The 7,166-nt window shown below is 40.4% G+C and overlaps 1 long non-coding RNA gene across 2 annotated transcripts; it reads right to left on the bottom strand.

Moving 5' to 3' along the window:
* Positions 1-210: 210 nt before the first annotated feature.
* LOC123099409 (uncharacterized) lies at positions 211-6,422 on the bottom strand. 2 transcript variants are annotated; one of them, XR_006448154.1, is made up of 10 exons: positions 6,036-6,422; positions 5,342-5,882; positions 5,140-5,222; positions 4,851-4,945; positions 4,449-4,666; positions 3,148-3,297; positions 2,653-2,748; positions 2,536-2,564; positions 1,558-1,663; positions 211-1,028 (listed from the first exon to the last, which is right to left on the bottom strand). It is a non-coding gene; the product is annotated as an uncharacterized lncRNA (long non-coding RNA). The 2 variants fall into 2 exon arrangements; XR_006448155.1 differs by having other exon boundaries at positions 211-1,023.
* Positions 6,423-7,166: the final 744 nt, after the last annotated feature.

The raw sequence follows: 7,166 nt of genomic DNA, 5'->3' as shown, positions 1-7,166 counted from the left end.
ATCATCAGACAAACATCATATCGGCGCATTGAAGTGATGAACATTAATTGAGCTATTGCTGCACATGTCATCATCATTGAAAATGACCTTGTTGTCCAGCATAGCCGCTATATGGGCCTACATCTGTTGCAATTCTGTCCTAATCTTGTTCCCCGTGGTTGATCGCTAGTCTTTTTTTTACAAACTCAAGCGCCCCAAGGAGGGCCTCCCTGCTTTCATTAAAATCAAAAACCAAAAGGCCGGCAGTTTGAGTAACATCACAGACCTCAAAGATAAAGAAAACTACAATCATGCCCTCAAGATACAGCGTGCTGAGAGACAACAACACACGTCAATTGTTGCTTCACGAGCCACCACCACGTAGCACAATGCCTACCACGTGTCTCGCATGACCGCTGGTCTTGATTCCATCCACCAGTCTTCGTCCTATTCCTCTCCCCCTGTACTCGTACTGAAGTGAGGAAGCAGCTGGAGGAGGCGGATGAGGGCACCTTGGGTTCCATCTTCGCGGCGGCTCACACTACAACTTGGCGGTGGAGCAGCTCCCGCTGCAGCTCGGAGGCGTTGCGGCTCCATCTGCATCTCGGTGGCCCGGCAGCTCGGAGTTGCAGCGGCTCCATCTGCATCCCGACGGCCCAGCAGCTCCCGCTCCAGCTCAGAGCCACGAAGTCGGTAGATGGCGCCGCCGTTTCTCGTATGGGTGAGCCAAATCCGCGCAGTTGCCACTGTCACTCCCCGCCGTAGGTGGCGTCTGTTCCGGCTGTGCTGGCACTCCCGGAAGCTGGTGACTTTCCATGACAAAGGAGGCTCCAGCAAGACGATACGACTGCTGTTTCCACTCAGGTAAAAACTAACCTCCTTTGGTGTTTGATGTCTATATTTCTTTTTCGTGAGCTCATTAGTTTGATCTCCATCAGTAGTAGTTACCCCGCTGCTGGAAAATCGAACTTTAATTCACCCCTGCAACCTTAGCTTCTGGAAGCCATTGTCAAGGGCGGGTGCATGGTCCTGGATAATATTTAACTGATCTATGATGAAAGAAAAGAAATCAAAATCGAATACACATCAACATAAGCTTTAATTTATCAAGAAAATGCATTTATATAATTTCTAATTAGTTCAGATTATAGTATAAACAAAAATAAATTACAACATGTTCAAATGAATTATGAGGGCTCAAGACCTCGAACAAGATGTGAAAACCCAAAGTCAGATAAATTTTAACTGCACACCTACTTATAACTACTTCCTCTGTTTGAAAATAAGTGTCGTTGAGTGCTAAATTTGACACTTATCGCATGCATTTGTATGTTCGCTAAATCAAAGAAAAAAATAAAGCAGGAAGTACATAAAGTCCGGGCTGGTCAAGTCTACATTGACAACCGCTACGTGGGAGGAATTAGACTTTGTTGCTAGTTAGTACGTACAATACAGTCTATTCATGCTAACAACATTTGCTATTACTTTTAAAATCACACATCATGTTTCTATTTTCTAAATTAGAATAGTGACCTCGATATAGCAGAAAACAAACACACGTGTAGCTAGCTTAATTACCTCACAAAGCTATTACCAAGGAAGTAGCAAAATCTTGAGCTCCTTCTGGTTCTTGATCTGTTTCCACTTGAGCAATCCCTCTCTACCTCCCAATCTTCACTGATGCCTGCAAAAAGTATGCACATGGGACTGCATTAAGATAGCCAAATGAACAAATAATCCAACAAAATCATTCACTATAACCAAGAATAGTTACCTTCCTAAACCACAACATGAAATCCTCTAGATAGCCTCGTTTCAAAAGAGAAAACTGAACAACTATAGGATGGCAGAGACGCCAAAATAGCTCAAATAATCCAGCCACTGGCTGATTTCCAGGCATTATTGTGACACATACTTGCACTTTCTAAAGCACCTACAATAATAAGTTAGAAAACCAATTTTGGCCTTCATCACACAAGTACCGAGAAGACACTTCCTGCTCACTGATGAGTGACCTTACTTAAGTACCGAAAAATCAAAACAAAATGTTGATTTCAAGAAGGGAAGCAGACACAAGTAACTTCAGATATTGCTGTCATTTAAGATTTATACTGGAAGATGTTGTATCAATAACTATATACAATTCATCAGATAAACCTACGACAACATGCACACAAAATCAGAAAGAATTGGAAATGTTTCGTGCTTTGTAGAAATCTTTATAATTGAAAACTAAATATATAGAACTCATTGCAACTCATCTTTGTTTAGTACAACACTCTGTAACATGCAACCAAGAAACTCAAATTTTGTTCAACTTTCATACCCTCAAAATGCATGGCTAATTACTGATTGCAAGAAGTTTTAACTCATATAGGAGACAATACAACTCTATTTCACTTTAGATCAAGGATTCTGCCAAACTTTTGAAACTTATACCATAAATTCACATCTTATCTCTGCAAAGAAATGCAAAATTATGTAGAAGATAACATGGAGTTATTTTCACAAAGCCTCTACAGGATGGGATAGAGCTGATAAAGAAGAGTGCCATACCACTTGATAATCAGTGTCGGCCTTCATACCTGAGAAGAGCATAACAGAGGAAAACTTCATAGTATTGAATAGAAAAATATGCAAAACACACACGATGGCGGGTAATAGCATGCTTACCTGTACCACATGTATTTTGTAAGAAATTGCATGGCGTCAACAATGAACTTGTCGTCAACTTGCAGTACATGGAAACACTGCAGGACGGCTTGTTCCCTACATTTGATAAGTTCACCATCTTGTTACGATGATATCAATAAGAAACAATTGCACATAATGGTACAGTAACATTTCCGTGATACCAATGATTCGCCATAATAAGAAATAAGGTGTAGAATTAAAACTATAGAGGAAATGAATGTACATAGGTCATTATGCAGCAGAGAAAAATATAACCAGCCAAAGTGATAAATCAGTCTCTATGTGTAAAGGCTGGAGGCTATATTCTGATAAGTGAGAATCCATCAAAGCAAAAGCAATCCAAGATTATCTTTCCTAAAAATGTAGATGAATGAAATAATGCTTCGCATTCAGTATGCCATTCTTATTTCTTTCAGGACATTTAACAAGGAAATTCACAGAAATTAGAACATTACTTAAAATCATCTTTATTACCCGTGATCGTGAGCTTGTCAACAAAGTTAATTTGTGTCGTTGTCCCTTCCTGAGATTACCCCGGCAGTCACCTCATTATTGACCTATATGCCATCTGACAGCATCAAATACCTCCTTCCATGGCAGAGGATATATTCTGCACCACTGCCACTGCAAAAGAAACATGAATGAACTAAATGAGCATGTAAAGACTATAAGAATAATATACATATGCTGACACCTTGAACAAATAGTACAAAATTACCCATGGCCTGCACACAACACACAACACCCACCTTATCGCAAATATCAAAACAAATTTGTGAAAAATCAAAGACACAAATTCCACTCAAAGATAATCATATACAATCCTGATATGTTAACCATTTGATGAAATGCATCGATCACATATCAAAACCAACATTGAGACCCAGCCTACTGATATAGGCCACTATTTATAACCATTTTAATGGGCATTAGCTTTAACCTAAGAGCCTGGCACGTTTACGCATTGAGAAATTGTAAAATATACATTGTGAAAACTAATTATATTCATTCATTGGCCATGCAACCATGTGAATTAGAACCTTACCAGATAGAGTATCTACATGAAAAATAGATACAACATAAGAAGATAAGACAAAATAATGTTATGTATCAACCCGCAACCAAAAATATGTTGGCAATATGAGGAAAATCATATATAAAAAAGTGTTATCTTAACCATTAATTCATAGTATAACATCACCATAAAATATCAGTATACTTGTATATATAATGTGTTGAATAAAAGTTGTACAACTCATTCCATTGAGCTGTGGTTCCGGCCATCCGGGAATAAGCATGAGCAAAAATATTAAAACACTTAATCTGACATTGGATCACTGGAGGTGGTCAAGAAATTAACATGTGTTTCCTGCCTGAAGAAAGAAAAATAGGCAGAAAGTCTGCACACTATCTTGACTGATTGGTATGATTATTATAAAGAAAGATCATGAACTGCAGCTCTTCCCAAAATATATAACGCAGATGCACCATTTCAACTACAGCATGGGATAATTTGGAACAGTTTCACTGTCTAAAATGCACTGTTTAATAGAGGAAAATTATGCCTAAACTAAACTTGCTGAGAACCTCGCCAGGCGCTCATAAAAGTATCACTCAAATTTGGCGCGGAACACACAAAATATCTTGTTGAGAGACGATGCTACTCTTTATTCCAGTTAGCTATATAAATGATACATTTTACTTTTTTGCACTTCGTCAAGCAGGTAAAATCTGTAACAAAAGAAATGTTCACACAAATGAAACACTGAAATTACCTTTATAGATAAATATAACCAAGTCAACAAGCAGTAGATGCATCAGATCAGTCTTGCATGCCGTCAACTAAATGGAAGACAACCAGAATATACCGGATCTGCACTGAATGTTGGCTGTTTCTGTCAAAGGTGTTGCTAGCCCTCTTTTGTGTGAGGCAAAACTTGAGAAATCAGCAACCCATGAAGAAATCGTCGGCTACCAATCACATGGTCAGCAGCTGAAACAACAAGAAATTAAGCAATTAGTTAACTAAAATTAAGAACAATAGACTTCAAATATGAATCTGAAAGGCAATGAACGGGGGAGACATTTTTCTCTCTACAAATTCTTCTAGCAACAAAGAATTTGTGCATAGAAATAGGTGTCTTCCTTTAGTTGAGCTTTTCAGTTTGAGAAATTACCTCAAAAATCCTAGAATAGTTGACATTTTCAGATGTGGGCCTCTTCATGCCTTCTCCACTACTGCCTGTTGCCACTTGTGCTGGTCAGACCTAAACTGTGATACAAAAAATAACACGGATTAACAGAGCAAGCTCCAAAACTCTACAGCAGGAAAACTATCCGAATCTCACTGCAATGCAAAATGAGTTTGTGCATTAGTATGAAGTGACTCTAGTAACTATATTGTCTATTCAAATCTTATTAGCATTGCTTGTCATACCAAACCAAAGTTTCAGATTTCAAAAGTACCTGCATTAACTGAAAACCATGTACACCGAGCCCGTCCTGTTTGGACTCCTTTACATGCGTTTCTTAAAATTATCTGAATCTCACTGCAATGCAAAATAAGTTTGCGCATTAGTATGAAGTGACTCTAGTAACTATATTGTCTATTCAAATCTTATTAGCATGGCATGTCATACCAAACCAAAGCTTCAGATTTCAAAAGTACCTGCATCAAAACCTGAGCACAATCACCCCTTAGCCCGATTCTTCCAAAACCCGAGCATAATCACACACAAAATAAGGAAAATTTAGTATAACGGCCACATCAATTCATTCATTTTGGTTATTTGCATCAAATTGGGAATCAATCAATGTATCAAAAAGCGAAACCTAATGAAGCATCAGGGAAATTAGCAGACCATCCTGCACGACCTGAATTATTACACCACCCACATCAATCAAATTAGTATAACAGCCTGAATTACTATTTGAAAAGAATAAATCATGAAAGAAGTGGACAAGAAACCATGAAAGGGTACCAACAGAGATGGAGGACAAGGGGCGAGAGTATGGGCCGCATGTCATCCAAGAAAATCTCTACAATGGTGGGATGACGTCGATGACAAAGAAATAACATGTGGTTCAATTCCTTCCTCTTCTCCTCTCACTCCAGCCCCCTCTTTTCCATCCCTCTCTTTCAAACACACGTGATGTCCTCCCCAGAGCAGTCCTCCTTGAGCATTTATACAAACAGCTGGTGGTCGCATCTGCAGCCTCAAAAACAGATCACAATTTTAGAAATTATTATGTGCATAGCTGCAGCCACCTCTGCACAATAATAATTCTTGCAACGCAATGCAACCGAATCAAGAGAGAGGGAGAGAGAGAGATAGAAATTAGAGAGGGGTTTGCAGACTCACCCGCACACTTGAGGCAGCAAAGACGCAAGTGAATAGAGCACCTACGCGTTGGGGAAGAGGGGGTGGGCGTCGACGGACGGGACGGATGGCACCAAGCTCGTGGATCCTCCGTACATATCTGCCTCTTCTGGCCGCGAGGGCGCGCGAGGAGAGGACGGTGGCGTTCAGCGGAAGGCCGCCCTCCTCACCCGCGTGGCCGCAAACCACCTCTTCCTCACTCAGTTCGAGCCCATGCTCTCCTATGGCGGCTGCGCCCGATCCAGAAGAGAGAAGGAGGAGCCAGCCGGTGGCGGCGCGATGCAGAAGGCCGTGGGAAAGAGGGAGGAGGCGCCGCCGGATGGGGAGGAAGGAGGAGGCGAGGGAGTGGAAGGAACGAGGAGGACGTGATCCTTTCACGGGCGTCTTCATTGGTCACCGACCGAGTCGACAATCACTTCGCTGCCGCGTGGACCAACGATTTTATGGGCCCAGTGGCAGTCACCCAGTAAATCAGTCAAAGATGTAACAAAAGATAGCAATGAACAGTAAAAATTGAGGGTGAAAAACGATCGAGCGAGTTGATCGAACGGCTTTATATGTTCGATTATCTCAGGCTTTATATGTTCGATTATCTCTGTCAATAATTTAGAGACTTGGAGTGAAATCCATTGCAACTGGCTGAAGCCGTGGGACAGTGCACTTTAGTCCTCCAACTAATGTGTACGTTGTACGACTTCAGACATGGACAAGAGTTGATGTCATCTTAATCTCATCTAGATGAGACGGGCGATCTTGAAATATAAGACATGGACAAGAGTTGATGTCATCTTAATCTCATCAAGAGGGGCGATCTTGAAATATATGTATAGTTGAGACACTTATTTTAGGACAGAGGAAGCATTAAACATAGTAGACATGATTATTTGACTGAAAGGAACAATAATATACGATCTACTACTCTGTCTTAAAATGTAGGACCTTTGTTGACACTAAGAAAAGGATGTGTCTCGAGAGAACTTTTTTTCTTCTATCCTAAGTTTTGATTGCACGAGCAGAGAAACAAACAAAAGGAAAAGAAAGAGAAAGCAAAAATCATGATCAAATGGTGTCAAAGTACGCCTTACATTTTGATACAGGGAGCAGTAGATAAGA

Source organism: Triticum aestivum, chromosome 4D (genome assembly GCF_018294505.1).
Source record: "Triticum aestivum cultivar Chinese Spring chromosome 4D, IWGSC CS RefSeq v2.1, whole genome shotgun sequence".
NCBI classification, from domain to species: domain Eukaryota; kingdom Viridiplantae; phylum Streptophyta; class Magnoliopsida; order Poales; family Poaceae; genus Triticum; species Triticum aestivum.
This window is presented reverse-complemented; position numbering and strand designations above follow the sequence as displayed.